Source organism: Corapipo altera, unplaced genomic scaffold (genome assembly GCF_003945725.1).
Source record: "Corapipo altera isolate COAL_440 unplaced genomic scaffold, ASM394572v1 61553, whole genome shotgun sequence".
Lineage (NCBI taxonomy): Eukaryota > Metazoa > Chordata > Aves > Passeriformes > Pipridae > Corapipo > Corapipo altera.
In genome coordinates, this window is record NW_020884918.1 from 4,847,518 (window position 1) to 4,866,392 (window position 18,875).

The 18,875-nt window shown below is 41.3% G+C and overlaps 1 protein-coding gene across 3 annotated transcripts in view; it reads left to right on the forward strand.

Annotated features, from left to right (window-relative positions):
- LOC113953191 (urea transporter 2-like) overlaps positions 1-18,875 on the forward strand; it is a 299,021-nt gene that overhangs the window by 186,846 nt on the left and 93,300 nt on the right. The window lies entirely within an intron of this gene.

Genomic DNA, 18,875 nt, shown 5'->3' on the forward strand with positions numbered 1-18,875 from the left:
GGGGGGTTCAGAATTGAACAGAAGTGCATTAAAAGGAAACCTGAAAGCAGGATCTGTTTCATACGCTAGTCCTGCTCTCTTCCTTTGGAAAGGCACTTGTGGATAGATTTTCATTAATAATTTCACCCTGTCTCTTTGCTGATGTAAATTTACAAGCAAGAAGAAGGAAAAATGCCAAACGAAATGTTGCAGGCAGACTGGTGAGATAATTAGCATATGATGCATAAGACAGAAGAATCCCAAGAAGCAAAGCTAGAAGTACATGTGCCTATTTGTGACAGCCTTTGGGGGAAGATTCAATTCATTGAGGATCAGCTGTGTTTGCATTTTGCTCTTTCTTTCTCTCACGAAGCGAATCTCTCCTAGAATGTCCTTTTTCCTTAAGCTTTTGAACTGATGAAGTACCTGCAAGAAAGAGAGAAAAAAAGGCAATTTTAAAATAGATAAGCTGCTTATCTCTTTAGCTGACTTGAATTTGCTGCTGTGTGGAGGAGGATGCTATCAAAACCAGAAGTTTAGAAGTTAATAATGCTGGAAAAGTTTCTAGATGTGCATCACCAGTACATAACTTGTGCTGCATGTTATTCTATATATTGCTCCTAAATCACTACTGGAGATAAGATTAATCCAGGTACATTGAATTTTCTCTTTCAAAAGTTATTTGTGATGTTTAGCAGAAAAAACGGGACTTGTATGATCATACTTGGTACCTGTCCAGCTATTTGACATTCTCTTTCAATAACCTGTAAACCCACAGATCAACTTTGGCAGAAGGGCAGAGGTCTCAAAGATATTAAATTCCAGTGTTTTTCATGAAATCAGAAGCTTTTCTGTTCAGTTCTAGCCACACTCTGGCCTTTATCCACGAAATTACTGGTCACTAATCAGCACATGAATTTCTAAGAGCCATAAGTGCTGCTTCATCCTAATTAGGACTCAGAGGAAGGATTAGAGATTACTCAGAAGTACAGGAATTGGGGATGTAAATAGCGATTGCATTCCCTTGGCAGCACCTGGGGGACAGATGGAACTCAGAGAGCTGAGGTCATTCCGATGGGGTGGAAGGAAAACAGGACACAAATCCAGAAGGAACTACACTTTTTAAATAACTTAGTTCATTCAGAAACCCCTTTTTTCAGAGGCATTTGATTCAAGACCTGCGAATATTAAAGAAAAAATTCCCAATGGCTTCTTGGATCTACTCAGGGCTGGGGAAAGATTTATGAAAACAGCAGCCATTCATTAAAAAAGAATTTTGAGAGATGCTTAGTGCTGACATTGTGACTTGGTTTATTGTACAAATAAATAGTTATTTGAAGAAGAAAGCCATCTTTGGACTTCAAGAGGAAACAAAATACCATATTTAGAGAAAAAAGATAGATATCAGCTTACTGTCACAGACAAATTTAAATAGCAAATGTTGCATTTTAATCATCTTTACTTTAAACAGGGTCTTTGATTTGGTGACTTCCTGTGTTTTCCTATGGTTTTAAAAAATCAAATCTGTTTTAGGAGACAAAATTCCACTTACTGTGATTTGAATAGTGATGTGATCCAACACTAACCTGTTGCTTTCCAAGATTGACTATACTGTTTGTATGAACAGTAACACAATATCTGCCTAAATCTTTCACTCCTGCTTGGCCATTCTTAGTGGTTTTCTCTTAAAACTCCAATTTTTCTACCCTTGACAGCAGATCCAGCTCCTCTCGTACACTGCTGGAAGTGAATTGAACCAACCTCGCTCTGTCTGACTATGAATCTTGAATTCTTTCCTACACCACTTTACAGACTAGTGGTTACAGCAGTTTCCTGAGAGGCCAAAACCAGGGATTTGACACCCTCACAGAGGGAAAAGAGTGGATATGGATATCCCCTTTGTGCATGAGTTCTGTTGTTTGAATGAAGGGTCTCCCTTCTGGTGTGGTAAAAAATGGCAAGAGTCAAAACCCCTAGCTTTGGAGGTAATTTGAGAAAACCTATTGGCTCATGTATCTCATGGGAGAAAACCAAAGCCATTGCTGATTTCTGGAAATTTATTGGGAGAGAGAAAAAAAAATCAGGCATCTGGAAGAATTAACCATAAAAACCTGAGGTGCCCTTGAAATGTAACTCCTGTGGGGCTACATAACAGCTGAATCAGCATCACGATTCTGGATTTAGGCATCTGAAAATCATACTTGCAGCACCTCTCCTTTTTCCAGGCTCTGGCCTCTCTGCTCTGTGACAGCAGAGGTAGCTACAGCCCGTTTGGTGTGCACCCACCACCGAGCTCCTGGGTGTGCTGCACGTGACCTTCCTTGTGGCAAAGCATTGTGGAAGGAGATAACCTTCCACAGCGAGTTCCTAAAGAGCCTCACAGATCTCGTGTGGCTCACAACTGCCTTTGTCTTTGATGTTCAGAGGCCTGAAACCCCTCTGCTATGGAAATAGGTTGAGAGAATTGGGGTTGTTCAGCTTGGAGAAAATGAGGGGAGACCTTAAAGCCTTTTCCGGTGCCTAAAGGGGCTCCAAGAGATCTGGAGAGGGACTTTGGACAAGGACATGGAGGGACACGACAAGGCAGAATGGTTTTAAGCTGAAGGATGGTAGATTTAGATTAGAAATTAGGAAGAAATTCTTCCCAGTGAGGGTGGTGAGGCTCTGGCACAGGTTGCCCAGAGAAGCTCTGACTGACCCTAGGAGTTTTCAAGGCTAGGATGGATGGAGCTTGGAGCAACCTGGTCTAGAGGAAAGTATCCCTGCCCACGGCATAGGTTGGAATGAGATGATCTTTAAGGTCTCTTCCAACCCAAATCATTCTATGATTCTACAATTCTCATGGTTCTGGACTCCATTTTTTAACAGGGAAATGTTCATTGCTGTGCTATGATTTAAGGACAGAAGAGATCAATGGTCTGTCCTGTTTTACAGTGCTGACTATACATTTCACCCAGTGACTCTTGCATCTAGCTCCACATCACAGGGCTATGGATCTGCAGCGTATTTATTTCATGGGAAAGGTATCAGGTGGACAGTATTGGCTATTGAAAATCTCTGCTCAGCCACTCAGATACACCATGTGGAGAAAGCTCTCTCTCCCACCACTACCCACTGTCCCAGTTATCTCAGTTAATGAGGTTTGGTTGCTGTCTTAATACATCTTTAAAAAGAAAGATGCTTTTGTCACCCCTCATTAATCACCTGAGTCATCAATTTCTCATCTAGTATTTATTTTATTTTTATATTTTTGTGCCCTTTGTATCATGCCGGAGGCTATTGCATGCACAAAGTCAGGCTCTAAAATAGTACCAGTATTACTTCTTTCATGCCAATTGCACTTTACTTCAATTTTCCTATATTGAAATTTTTGGAAATATTAGGCAACCTTAAAATAGGGTTCACCTTTCAAGACAGTTAATTTTTCAGTGTGCTCTCAGTGATGTTCTTTCCTCTTTCTTCAGTGAAAATGCCCCAGCTCTCCCCTAAAATATTTTCCAATGTTGAAATTTTGTCCTTAAAAAATCCTTGTTCTTACTGCTTGGTGGAGGGACTTGACATTGGGCAAGAGGAACATTAGGGATATGTCAGTTCTGACTTAGTAGTGTGCTATTTTGGTGATACCCGAAGCTGGAACACCCCTGTGAGTTTATGTCTGTGGCACATCATTGTAACTAGCACACCACAGAAGACACAGCCCTGAACAGTGCAGGTAACTCTTGGCATGACTGCACTGCAAATGAGCTGGAATTGCAAATCATGTAATGCACCCAGTGCTTCAAATCAGCTCGCTTTGAGCAGCAGTAGCACTGCAGTGAGTGAGCTCAGATCTTGACCAAAATGGTGGGTATGAGCCCTAGGGGGCTCATTCATGTGGATCCATCCAACCAAACTCCAGTGGAAGCGCTGTTTTCAGCATCAATCCCATTGTTTTCACACAAGGCATCATCCCACCTTTGACCATAGTACAGACATACCTTTTGAATCTGTGAATACTATGTGTTTTTTTTTTATTAATAACCACATGTTTCAAAACAAAACCTTTAGGTTTGAGAAAACAGCCATTTTGCTACTTTGAGCTTTGCTGATCCTTCAAAAAGCTCTCCTACCTTGTAGCTGATGTTTTCCTAGTCTGTACCAGACATTTGTGACTCAGAAAATGTAACCAAGATGCACATATGGAAATCTATAGGTCTTATAAGTACAACCTTCATTAGACTTTCAGTCTATTCAGGTTCCTGAGAGCAGAATCAGGAAGCACAATTCTTGTGCCTTTCATACTGGGGAAATGGCTTCAAAGTGCCAGAGGGCAGGGTAGGACAAGATTTTCTTGACTGGTAGAATGGTGAGGCCCTGGTACAGGTTGCCCAGAGAAGCTGGGGTAGCCCCATCCCTGGAAGTGTCCAAGGCTGGATGGAGCTTGGAGCAACCTGGAATAGCGGAAGGTGTCCATGCCCATGGCATAGGGTTGGGCTAGGTGGTCTTTTAAGGTCCCTTCCAACACAATCCATTCTATGATTCTACAATTCTGTATGCATCCCTGATTCGTCTTTTGTACTTTCTGCAAAAAAAGAATTTTTTCTTCCAGGAATGCTCTGTGCTATTCTATAAACCCTGTGCTATGGGAAGCATTGGCACTACGTAGCCCAAAAAGGCTCTGGTCACTTCCATCCATCCACTATAAACAATGACCAGTGGGTCAATAGGAGATATTCTGTTGAAATTTAACCACTTGAGAAACACTGTAAGAAAAACACCAAATGAAATTGCTTCATCCTTTCACCCTCCTCCTCAGCCCAGATGCCAAACTCTGCAGGCAGCTGGGGACCTGTAAGTTGACTTTCACTTGGAAAACACACCCATTCAACCAGCAAGTTACATTCACTGGCCAGCAAGTTACATTCACTGTTTATCTAATTCTCTATATTTTTTTTTCCGTTGAGTATCCTTTACATTGGTGGTGTTGACAGGCCCGGGGATGTGCATGGGGTAGTGATCAGAAACAGGGAGGGAAAGGAGAAAAGAGCAGAAGAAGCAGAAGAAGAGGAAAGGAGAAGGATAAAAATGGTCAAGAGAAAGCAGAATTACTCTGTATCCATCAATGAAATGGAAGGATACACGCATGGAGGGGGAGGGAAGAAAAAAAAAAGAAGAGCTGGCAAATACTTTGAGGAGAAAACTGGAGGAAAGGAAACATGAAGAAAAAAAAAGGAAAGGCAAACACAGCTGGGTGAGGGGGTTTTATAGTTTAATACCAAAAATGTGCAAACAAAGCAATGTAAAGGCTGTGGTGTTATTCGAGCATGTAATGGCAGCAGCTGCTGGAAGGAGTCAGGTCCTCACCTGCAGCAAGAACACACAACCCCACCAGAACAACACAGCCCACCCCCACCCCCCAAAGGAGCCAATTCAGTTAAAAAAATGATCCATAATACACAAACTTGAAGTATTTTTCAAATCCAAGATGACATTTCGGCCTAGTTGAGCACCAGTCAAAACAACTCCAAGAAAAAAAAGATACATTACCTGAGAAAGCATTCTGGTAAGAGGCAAGAGTTTGGTTGTAGAGCTTGGATGGACAGAGCTCGTGTGTAACCAGTAACCTCCTGCATTTGTTCAAACTGGGCACAGCAACAGGGTGGGTTTGAATTTGAGGAAATGAGGGAAAACTTGAAGGAGGGTAAGAAGAAATCCAGATCTTTACGTTTCCAGAGAAATGTTGTTAATTAGATTTTTTTTTTTTGATTTTTTTTTTTTTTTTTTTAGTTGAAAAAAAACAATCTGGCTTGGATACTTACGGATCTGCTTGGATACCTTCATTTCTTTGTAGATGAATTTAGACCCTTGGGGGTAAAAGTTCTTTTCAGCACTAATAACATGCAAACATGCATGTGCATTAGTGGAGTTTACTTTTTTAAACAAGCTCCCTTTTCCTTATATCATCTGTCTCTTCTTGTATCCTTCAGAAATAGCTTAGCTGAGAAAATAGATGCAGCTTTCAATGTGTAATCAGAATTTTTAATGAAATTTCCTTGACTTTTTAGCCAAATTTTTCCATCTGGACTCTGAAACTGCCATCTCCTGATATCGCCATTAAAAACAAGCAAACTTTGCATAATTTTTAGATATTCTACTGCAATATCTCTGTCCTCTCTTCATCAGCTTTTGACTTTTCAGTGCCAACCTAATGGCATTTTTTGAAATGAATGCCCAGGAGGGCAGCACAGAACTGCCATTTCAGACTCTCAGCAAACTCAGCCTTCAGTGGCACCTCAGTGAAGTTTTAAAAATACTATTTTTTTTTTTTTGGCTGGACAAAGAGGGTTACAGGACTGAGACACCACCAATTTAATAAGGATTTGGGAAATCATGTGGAGCTTTTGCTGTCACATAATCAAGACAATATGAACTGCATCAGGCAGTGTTAAACGAGGAGTGAAAAGCAGTCTGTCCTTAGACTCCCTTCCCCACAAACACAGAACAGGAAATTGTCCTTATTTCTTACACCAACCCGACTTTGAACTCTGCAAAGATAAACAGCGCATAGCAAGTTAACAGCACAATTTCAAATTTAAATTTGCACTCGGTACAGACACAATTTAGGTCTAGGTTAGTTGCTGGTGACTAACATCACCTCTGTCTCTCAGGCCTGATTTAATGGATATTGAACAGAGCTCTGAGAAAACATAAGACAGTTTACCATGCTAAGCCATTACAGTTTTGTTAAAGGCAAAGGCTCTCCAGCTTCAGTGGGTCCTTCTTGGCACAAGGAGACATACAAGCACTGCCAAAATACAGAACACCTCTGCCCTTTCTTAAAGTAAAAGCCAACATATTTGGAGGACTGCCACTCATCTAACTAGGCTCCCCAACTGCATCTTTAATTGCAATTTATGGAATGCATTTATTGCTGCGAGATAGGCACAACAGGCTTTCACAGTCAGTCTGCTGCACAGTATCTCCACAATCTGTAACTCTAAGTAAAAGGGTCTCCGGAGAAGAATATAACAGTCCAACAGTTTTAGCAAACAAACAAAAGCTTAAAGGGCTCAATTCCCAGCAGCACATGAGAACTAAAAAGGAAACTACCATTTCTGGAGAATACTGAGGGTTTCAACCATTATTCCGGTGTTTTAATCTTGAAAGTTAATTTCCTGGGGGCGAGTGGATGAGCTCTAGGAGTGCTCTAGCAGGTCTGCTGTGCTGGGGTAAGTACCTATCAGACCTCCCTGGCTAAGGCTAGCTAAACTTAGCGAGTAGGTAGATGTCAGATGCTGGCACTGGTGATTCAGTTGCTGGATCTCTTCCATCTGACTCAGTGTTGAACGAGTGCCCACACGTATGCCTCTGGAGAGGCTATCCCTCAGCAGAGCAGAAAGCCCAGACTACTAAATTGTCATAGTCATTAAAGGTTTCCTGGGCATTTTCTGCATCACTGGAGGAGTTTACAGATGTCTTTAAAAAGTAAAGCCTGGGTCAGTATGTGTCTTTAAAAAGTAAAGCCTGGGTCAGTATGTTTTTTATTCGAACTGCATTGGGATTTAACAGGACTATGATGGTTCCCAGCACAAGGCATAGCCCTGAAGCCAGGGCAAGAAACTTGGTTCAGCTTGTACATGTGCATAGCATGGAGGAGAAAAAGGTTTCAAGGTGTTTTTTCCAAGCTTTCTATCCTCATTAGTCATACAAGGAGTATCTGAGGTCACCTGGTTTGTTCAGTCTGGAGAAGAGGAGACCGAGGTCATCAGGATCTGCAGCTTCCTCATAAGGGTTATCAGAAGGTCAGGCACTGATCTCTGCTTTCTGTGAGCAGTGACAGGCCCCCAGGGAATGGCCTGAAGTTGTGTCAGGGAGGATATGAAGAAAAGATTCTTGACCCACAGGGTGGTTGGACACTGAACAGGCTCCCCAGGGCAGTGGGCACAGCACCAAGGCTGACAGAGCCCAAGGAATGTTTGGACAAGGCTCTCTGAGACATGACGTGATTCTTGGGTTTGTCCTGTGCAGGGCCAGGAGTTGGACTTCATGTGGATCCCTTCCAACTCATGATATTGTATGATCAGGAGTGAGTCTTGGTAAAGTGCAGCCCACATCACACACCAACCTCTGCTCCCACACACACGTTTTGGTGGCCTGCTTCAAAACAGTCTTCTGGTAGCAAAGTAACTTATTTTCACTTCATAAAGACCTGTGAACTGGGAAAGGAAAAACAACTATCAAAGCAACCTAAATCTTGAGGAGATGATATTCAGCCTGATTTTCCAGCCCCACCACAGGTTTTAGACCTTGCCACAGTTCGGATTCTGAGTCAGCAGGTATCAAACCTGCTCAATAGCTGCTGGCAACTAGTTTGGTGACGATTCGTCAGTAAAATGGTGGTAAACTCCTGTGTCACTCTCTCAGCCTCCTCATTTCAAGGTTATTTCTATTTTAGCTGCTTTCAGCACTTAGCAGTGTTTTTATTGCTAGGGTCATGTAAGCAGTACAGAGGCATGGAATGATTGCCATGCTACATGGCAGCTTGGTCATGCATTAAAGCTGGTTGTTAATCAAGCTCCTAACAAGACCATTAGCTCTGTTTTCTCCAACAGGCCAAATGTCCACCGAACCAAGGCAGTGTCAAATGAAGACAGTGTCTCAAGTGTCAAACCTTTGATTTCCACTGTAATATTTATGAGTTGTACTCAAAGAGACAGCACTCAAGACTGTGGTTTGGTTAAAATTTACCTGGACTGAGTTTTTCTCTGAAGATAATGCTCAAGATGCAGGAAAATAATGAGCTTCAAATGGCTGCTTCTTGCAGAGCTATAACTTCATTTTTCCCTGAAGTCTGTCTCCACAGATTTTGGGGAAAACTCAGTTGATAGGAATATATGCGATTTCACCACAGTTTCAGATGAATGGTCCCCCTCTGCAACAAGAACACAAATCAAGGGCCAAAATGATATTTTGCCTTATTGCACACTCCTGAGGCAAGAGAATTAAGATCCCAAGATCTTACCTCAGTCTCCCCATGCAATTGTAATTTCAGATTCATTTACAACAAGTTTGATGGCTTAAATTTATCTATGGCCTAATATGACTCAATGGTCTGCTAGACCCAAGCAAGGTGCTACCCTGAAAGCCAAACAACATTTCAGGTCTGAAGCTATTCATGAAAGGGAGCTTCAGTCTGTCTGTACCCATCAGGATGGATACCCACCATGAGATTCTCCATGTAAAGTTCTTCCCCAGGAGCACAATTTTTTTCTCACTCTTTTATTCTCCTTTTGATTTGTCTTCCATTCCTCCATTCTGTGGGTAGCACTCAGACTGCACAAAGAATTAATTCTTCAGTTTGCCTGGAAAACAGGAAACACAAACTAAAAGCAGCAAACCTATAAATAAAATAAAGCTTTACAAAATGCTCTAACAAAACAGAGAAATTCCCCCAAACATGCTGTTTGAGCCAGGCTCTGTTTTCAGACAGGGCTACCAGAAGCTCAGAAAACAAAAAGCCAAAGCCACAGAACAGCATCGGCATCTGGTCCTGCTCCCCTTCCTCCCAGCAGTCTGCTCAGGAGTGGTCTGAGTGTGGGGATCCTCTCTCCCCAGGGACCTGCAGGAGTTGACCTGGAGACATCTTATTTCAGATCCATTCTTAGCAACACAAGAGAGAGGAGTGAAAAGCTTTCACCCATTCAGGGTAGCCTCCTCACCAGCACCTGTGGAGTATGGAGTGGATGAAAGTACAAGTAAGGCAAGAAAAGACATTCTGGGGTAACTAGAGCATGCACTTCCTCAGTCTGTGGCTGAAACCAGATGAAATTATTACACTGCTGAAAAGGACTTTCAGCAGCAGAGAAACATCACTTCCCTTGGTGGATGTTGTATTTCCCTTTTAGGTTCAAGACTCTACAATCACATCAGCAGCTTCTTTTTATATCTTTCCGAAAATATCCTCACTTTTTCCTTCTACCACTGTCTTTTGCTAAGAACAAAAAAATTGCTTTGGAGTTACACTTGGAAGTGATGACATCTGATCACAATAGGAAAAAAAAATTCATACCCCAACAGTAAAAAAAGACATTTGTAGTGACATGAAGATAAACATGAATCTATGCCACATGCCAGCTCCAGGAAAACAGAGGGAAAAAGCAGACTTAAAAGAGATCTAGAGCTCTTCTTCAGCTGTGGTCCTTCATCCTTAGGAATGCCTTTTTGACAACTGGATGCTTTGTCTGCCTTTGTTTATCTTTTTAACTGGATTTGTATATGGGACAGCATCCACAATATGCAAGAGGTCACTATTTGTGAAGGTATTAACATGTCTTGCCCAATAAGCACTGCCCAGATTTTTTCTAAGTTAATCCAAGGTGAATATCATTAATTTTCTGGGAAAAGAAAAGCCATACTAAAGTTACAGGGGCCCTGCTTTTCACAGTCTTTTTGAAGCAGTGCTTAAGACGGGAACACTGTAGAAGCTGAAGGACAAAGTCCAAATTTTACTACACATGTTTACTCATCTCTGACTCTAATAGTTAAACTAATAATGTTCCATGACAAGTTAATAAAACATACTAATAGTATGTTAAGCCAGTTGTTGACCAGATTTTGTGGATAAGCACTCTGGTGGCCAACAAAGCCCTTCTCAGGAGCATCTTTAGATGTCAGTGCTTTTGCTAGTTTGGTAATGAAGCCTTCAAGATTCCTGGCTGAATTTTAAGCTATTTGGAAGGAGTCAGTTGGTCCCACAGGTCATATGGCTGTGCTAATAGCTGAGCCAAAACTGAGCCTGTTTGCTTTGCTTTGACCACTGCACTCCTATTTTGTTATTTTTACCTAGTCATCATGTGGCCAAGGGCAGCGTGGGCTCAAACTCACTCAGTATCATACCTTAAATCCCACTGGAGAAGGACCAATTCTGCCCAACTTTAGACATCAACAATATCAGACACATCTGAACTAGTTCTCTAGAAATAGCACTTCTGGGACATGATTCATCTGATTTGCAGTAGTAGGCACCTAAAGCAGGTCAGTTGAATTCTGCTTTACAAGTGTTACATGTACCAGCTAAAAAAAGAGTTGGGAGCTAAAGAGCTTTTGGTACAAGGATACATTGCAAGTACTGCAGCAGATGATCACCTTTGACTCTCCTCAGATGCTTTAGCTCACCCAAATGTATGCACAGAGCATGTGCTGTGTTCTTCTCTGTGGTGACCAGTGACAGGACCCAGGGGAATGGCTGGAGCTGTGCCAGGAGAGGTTTAGGCTGGATATTAGGAAAAGGTTCTTCTCCCAGAGGTTGTCTGGGCACTGAACAGGCTCCCCAGGGCAGTGGGCACAGCACCAAGGCTGACAGAGCTCAAGGAGTGTTTGGACAACACACTCAGGAACAGGGTGGGAGAGGTGAGATGTCCTGTGCAGGGCCAGGGGTTGGATTCAATGATCCTTGTGGGTCCCTTCCAACTCAGGATATTCCGTGATTCTTTGTGAGTGAAGAGACATTTCAAGTCTCAGCAAAAAGGCCCTGACACAGGCATTTATGGCAGCACAGCTCACCTGCATCATATTCTCGGACCATTAAAACTTGAAGGTGAGTTTGATTCCAGCGCAAGGTGAGGACTGAAACGAGCATCACTTTACACTCCAAAGAGCAGTCAGAGAGCAGCAGCTGTCTTTTAAGACCAGTGTAGACTAGACCAGCAAAGTGAACATTCACTAGAGATGAAGGTGTGAAACTGTGGCTAAACAACACCCTCCTGTTCCTCTTGATTTTATCTGAAAATCATGCACAGTTAACACTTCTAAAATCACAGCTCAGACTGCTATATCTCAAGTGTTCTAAATCAGGATGTCACTTCCTCATAGAGTAATTTTTTCTTTTAATTTTTTTAAAGAAGTTTAGATAAGTTTGAAGATGAGATTTTGTTTCCACCTATTTGAATGACCTTAGAAAAATAGGCTTGGGTGACCACACAAGATATTCCACACCTACAAGGTCTATACACTGACTCTTATGTTGGCTCACTAGGTCTGTTTACAGTGGAGCATTTTTAGGAAACAGGTGAATAAAACCATTATAATTTCATTGTTGAAGATGCTAAAATGGCTTTTCCAATGAAAGGAAAGCTTCAAATACTAAATTATCAATTCATCAGGAAGCATTTCACCTCTGGGAGTTGTAAGAGCATGGCAGATCATGCCTATTCTTCCATATACCTTCATGGTGCAGAGCCAAGGTAACATATCACTGCTGCTTCTTGAGAAACAGTGAGGTCCAATCCCAGAAAACCCCACATGATCTGCAGGAAATGAACAGTCCCGACTTATAATATTTGCAAAGGAGTTTTAAATCAAGTCTGTTTAAGGTTTTCAGGTTCTTATTATAGCGAATTTTGCATGACTGAATCTGTGCCGGCCCAGCTCAGTGGGTTTTTTCCTCTTCTTCAGTCTCCTTCACACACCACAGTGCGTTATTGCCAGCTGACATTTCACAAAAGCCATTCTTCACGCTGGATTCAGCACTCCCTCTGTGACCAGCAAGTGTTCAGAGATGTTCATCTGTGGTTCAACAATGTTGTCAACATTCAAAATCTTCTCTGATCTTTTGTTGGGCCTTATACTGATTTAACCCTTCTCTCAGAAAGGCGAGGGAGAGCATTATTCTTATGCTATGTGAAGTGCTTTGTTTTTATTTTCCTAATAGCATTCCAGCTAAATCGCATTTCCACACAAAGGGAGAAAGATATATTTTCTCGACTGAAGGGTAAAGTCTTCAGCAAAGTTTTGAAATTTTAATCTGGGGGGAAATCAACCCCCTTTTTGACAAGAGACTGTAGCAGCAGTGACCTAAATAGTGACTGAAAGACCATCATACCCACACCTACCATTTCTGGTCAAAAAGCAGATGCTTCTAAGAGTGTCATGAAAAGACCAACAGGACTCTGAGCCCAGCTGAGGAAATGTCCAAGGTTGTGTCACAATCAGCTTAAGGATTTGATCCGTGTGTTCATACACAACATTGATAAAGGAGCAGCTTTTGCCAACCAGTCAAACATCCCCCTGAAATATTGCTGAACACAGATAGTTACTGAACAGCCTGGCAGAGATATCTATTGAGTGGACTGGCAGACTGTCAAGCACTTTGTGAACAATATCACCAGTTGTAACTTCCAGGGAAGGCTGCCAGTTACCTGCAAACTAAACTTCAACAGTGATTATCAGATTTCCTTCTTTTACTTAATTCTGCTTCAGTTTAAGCACCAAGGCTGCTGGGTTTTCCCTTCAGAGCTACAAAATAAGTTGTTAGAAACTCCACTGACACACCATGTCATGTTGCATCAGCATCACCATGTAATCAAAGCATTACACAGTCTGAGAGAAAAACCTGGTGAGGCCAGTGAGGAACTCTGGAAGTGGTTTTTTCCATGCAGAACTCAGCCCTGCTAATAGCAGAGGGAAAGGCATCATGGTCTTCAAGCAGGAAGAATTTATCTCCTTTCAAGCCAGGGTTTTTCTGTCAAGAGCTCCGAAAAGGTTAGGTAAACTTTACTTAGTGAATTCTTATCATCTGAGGAATTTTTGGAGCAACAACATTTGTCATCAGCAAAATGAGTTTGATAGAAACAAAAGTGTTCAGAGAGGTACCTATAGTTTAATTTTTTTTCCTTGAAAGGGGTTCGAATCCATGTGACTGCTACAGAATGGAGGTCCCTTCCAAGCACCTGAAAACATGGGCTTTTAAATGCTAAAAAGTCCCGCATTTTAACCCAAGAGTGAGTTAATCGGCTGTTTTGAGGATAGGTCTCTCTTATTTCCCACGAACCTTCCAAAGATCTCAGTTTGGAATGCAATGGTATTTTTTTTAATATCAGTTGCTCAGCCTAGGAAAAAAGTGCTTCCCACGCAACTCAGTTATATCAACCCAGTAGATATGATTCCCCTTTTCCAAAGAAAGACATTTTAGTTACAGGAGGTTTTACACAGTTCAGAGGAAGTGACAAAAAAAGAAGCTCAACCAAAATGCCCTCTGTACTCTGTCTGTCTGTCTGTCTGTCTGGTCTGTAATCTGAAAAGCCAAAGGGGATGAGAGATCCCATTTCAGTAGCAGGTTCCAGTTTACAACATCTGGAAAAATCTGGAGCAAAACAATTAAGTTCTCTCTTTTCAGTAAAACATTTAAAACAGGAGTTGATCTTTGACTGGTACAAATCAGTTCTGCCACATGAACCCCACCAGACCTGCACTAATCTATACTGCTGAGGGGCACCAGAATAACCCCAATACCTCATGATGAATTATAATCCTCGGGCTTTAGGAAAAAGTTTTCTGGTTAATCCCGTGTTATGCACACATTCTTCATTTGACAAACATTCAACAAAGGGTAGGGAAAAAACCAACAAAGGTAGAGCAAACCCTGTGTGTGACCTACAGATTCCTAGCTTGCTGAGATATTCAGCATGGCTCTTCCAATCCGTCACTCAAGCAAGGTTACATGAGTGTTTTGTTTGGTCCAACTCCCAGCTGACTTCTACAAATTGTGCATCAACTCAGCCTCTCTGAGGGTGCCCGTTCATCACTCACAAATCCTCCTTCTTGCATTTGATTCTCACATGGTTCCCATGAGTAGTTTCTAGGCCATGAGGTAGCTTGTTTCCAGCTAGGCTGGCTCTGTGCTGAGCTGCAGAGACGAGCAGAAGTTCCCTTTTCCTCTCACAGACATCTTCACGATAACATACAAATAAAAATCATGTGATTGACTCCTTTCCCAATCTGCACAGTTTTTTTTTCCCCCACCATATAGGATCACCATGAAGCTTATTATAGATAGTTGATCTCTGTGAGAAACAACATTTTCCAGCCGTAATATCTTTGAAACAGGCTGTTCTTTGCCGGGTTTGGCCCATTCGCTTCTAGACTTTTAGTAAACAGAAAAAGTATATTACACCCTGTCAATCCCTCTCAGTTTATGCAGAACTGTCCAAGTCAGCACAATCTTGCACATCATATTTTTGGGAAGAGCCATCTGTCATAAACAAAATGTGGCCATGTGTGGCTTACTACCATGCACTACAATGTGGAATCTCAGAGAAGGATTTCTGATGTGCTTCCACCACCAGGTTTGGAGGTGAGCAAGTAGTGTAGGACAAGGAACAGCTGGTCTCCAGCCAGGAGCTCCAGGTAGCTGGATTCTCCTTTTCCTGTAGCTCACTGCAATTTTTCATATCTACGTGCAGAACGTGATCTTGCTGACTTAGCATATTTTTTCTGAAATTGATCTAGTTTTCCTAAAATCTTAACTCATTAAGTTTTCCTGTGAAGACAGGCTGGGAGAGCTAGGGGTGTTCAGCTGAGAGAAGAGAAGGCCCTAGGAGAGCTGGAAAGGAACTTTGAACAAGGGATAGAGGGACAGGACAAGGAAGAATGGCTTCCCACTGACAGAGGACAGGGTTAGATGTGATATTGGAAAGGAATTCCTGTCTGTGAGTGTGGTGAGGCCCTGGCACAGGTGACCCAGAGACATTGCGGTTGCCACATCCCTGGAAGTCTCCAAGGCCAGGTTGGACAGAGCTTGAAGCAACCTGGTCTAGTGGAAGGTGTCCCTGTCCCAAGGGGAGTTGGAACTCCCAGGAGAGTTGAAACTGGTTGACCTTTAAGTTCCCTTCCAACCCAAACCATTCTATGATTGAAAATGCAGTTTCAGATTCAATAATGAGGATATGCATGAGAAAGGAAGGCATTGGATCAGATTGTAACTGTATATAGTTGAGAATCTGGACGCAATGTGCACAAATTTGACTGCACTTGGCTTTATCTGTAGAAATTTCAACCTTCAAATATTCATGATTGAGTTGGTATTACAAGTGCCCAGAAATTCAAACTTTTCTGAGTGCTATGAACATGCGAAAATTATGTTTGCATATTGAACTAGAATAAAAAGTTGGAAGCATTTAAAGAGAACTTTCAGACACCAGAAATTTTGAAGGTACTCATGAAGAATTGCTGATGTACTGATTCAGAAAAGTAGAAATCCCTTGTTGTAATGTTGAAAAACACTGTAATGAAATGTTGAATATAATAGACTGTATTAAACTACATGATGAATTCAGTAATTGCTATAAGTCAAAACAAAACAGTATGGTAAATTCAAAAATACATTTTTTGTTTTCTCAAAGCAAATAATTTCTACATTAGTGCCAGAAATAAGAAAATCAAAGCAATTTGCTGAGACAATTTTCCCATAAAAAATAACATTGAAATTCATTTTCCTTAAAAATATTCCAGTTTCAATCTGCTTTCATTTTAAACATGAAATTGTTCTATCAAAAATGTTTTCACTGGATTTAATACATACATATCATAAGTTATAGCATTTATGTCTATATTTCTATTTGATTTTGCTTTTTTATGGTGTTCCGAAAGTGAAAAAATCTTGCATTAGCAAGCAGTTATAAAGTCACGAGACACATTTTTGAGCAGTGTAAATACACAGGATGATACCAGCAGAGTAATTGACTTTGTGTTTTGAATTATTGTTATATAAAATGTAGCTCCAACACATCTGATAAAGATAAAATACATGATATTAAGATTATGGCGCTTGGCATTCCATAGGGCCCACTCTGTATTAAATATGAAGAATCAGCGCGGTGGTTAAGAACGTTCTTATTTAGTGTATGAAAAAACCTCAACAAAAGCCCTGAGATAACTCCAGTACTGGAGGCAGCTGTGTGCTGAAGTATCTCACTGAATCATGGCCACACACTTTGGGAAGACAAAATAGCTGCCCTTAAGGGGTTGACCCAAAGCTTATTGAAGCCAGTGAAAGTTTTCCATTCAGTTCAGAGGTCTTTGGATGAGACCCAAAGAAGACAAGTAATGCATGAAATAGGCAGAGGAGGGAAGCTGATATGTATTGTACTTGTTTATTTTATCCTCGGGAATATCTGCAGCTGAGATCCACAGATACAATCTCCCCATATTTCTTCATCTCTAACAGTATTTGTTGCTTATTTCTTGTAAGTCTTGCTGTGGAGGAACAGTGTTGACCATTGGGAATTTAACCATTACATTGGACATACCCATCAAGCACCAGTAGGTTAAATAAAGTTGATAGTAACTTAAGTCAGCCTTGAGGAAAAGAGCATGGATTCAAGTAGCAGCAAAGTCAGTAAACCAGGAGCCGAGCGCTCGGTTCAAAGGTGTGTGAACACAGGGCAGATTTATCACACGATAAAGGGCATGGGGTTTGAGGCAGTCGTTGCTGAGACAGCATTGCTCTGCTGCAACATGAAAAGTAAAATTTAGTTTGGAACTCAGTCCCTCACACTGAGATCTGTTAGGTAATAAGATCGTCTTTCAAGGGGAAGTGACTGGAGCCTCGCTGTTTTGAGACATTAAATGCTTGACTGGACAGAGCTTCCAAATGTGTCAGGGGGAACAATTCTACACTTATAAAGAGAAGCCAGGATTTTCCAATAGCTATCTTCTACCCTTCATATCTCTGATTTAGTGATAAATGTATGCCTGACCTTAGCAAGAGCACAGGGGAAGGCAGTAGTTCCACTGTTATCTGTAAGGACTGATCAGATTCCTAATTTCCCATTTTTTTTTTTTTTTAAACTGCATAATGTGAGAAAAAATGAGATTAAAATCAAAAAAAAATTGGATAATTTCTATTTGGGCAGTTCTTTCACTTTATTCCCTTGGCATAACTCTTTATATCCTATAAGAAGATGCCTTTATCATTTTTATCTGACTGGAAGATTTGACCATGCAGTGTTTTAACGAGCAGTCTTTTAGCATGTGAATACGTATGTTTAAAATTGTCAGGAAGTTTTATGGGAAATTAAGAGGGAAGCACATGTTCCATTTTGAAACTTAATAATTGATTAGAAAGATAAGTTTTCTTAAGTGCAGGAACCCAGAGCTCTGAGTGGTAATATAAAATTTACATGTATCTGTTTCACTTTCCAGCCAAAACTGGTCCTGTAATTAACTTATCAAGTTTTCCTTAGAGAATAAAAATGATCACATCAAATTTCCTTTCCACCACCAGTTTTTGGTAAGAGTTACATCATGTGTTTCTTCTGGGCATTAAAGGACAACATGTAGAGGAGAAATTCAGGGCCCTGCAATTATGATTGATTGTATGGTGAGTCATTTATGGTTTTGAAGGCAGCTCATTTGAATATATTTACTGAAAGCAAATGACATTGTGAATTTTAATGTAGTGTAGAGGAGCCCAGAGCTTTGGATGAACGCCTGTCATTGTTAAAAATTCAATGAGAGAAAGGAAATAAATGAGTAGCCAAGACCAATATGACCTTTACAAGTATTCAAAAGTAAAAGGATGCACAAAATTTTACAGTAAAAGTGCCCTTGCAACTGGCGGGTAACAAAGGCTTATGTCTGCCAACTGAGAAGTTAGGTAGAGCTTTACATCAGTGGGCTTTTGCACTGGGTTACTTATACTGGTGTTAGATGTGGACATTAAAATAAATCCTGGGAGATTTCTTAAGGTCTCCCCTGGAGATGAGCTGCCAGCCTCTGCAGACAGTTATCCATCATCCGACCAGCACTCATGGGACATGTGCTGACTTTAGAGCAGGGTTTATTTTGGCATGTTGAACCTAGTTCATGAGAGTCAGGAGCAAGGAAAGGATGACTGCCTGAACAGGAGTGTATGTATACTGCCAGAAACCCCCGAAGTGACTGAAAAAACTCGCCTGGAAAACGACTTTTTACATGGGCAGTTAGTGACAGGTCAAGGGGGAACGGTATTAAACTGAAAGAGGGCTGGTTTAGGCTAGATATTAGGAAGAAATTCTTGTCTGTGAGGGTGGTGAGGCCCTGGTACAGGTTGCCCAGAGAAGCTGGGGCTGCCCCTGGATCCCTGGAAGTGTTCAAGGTCA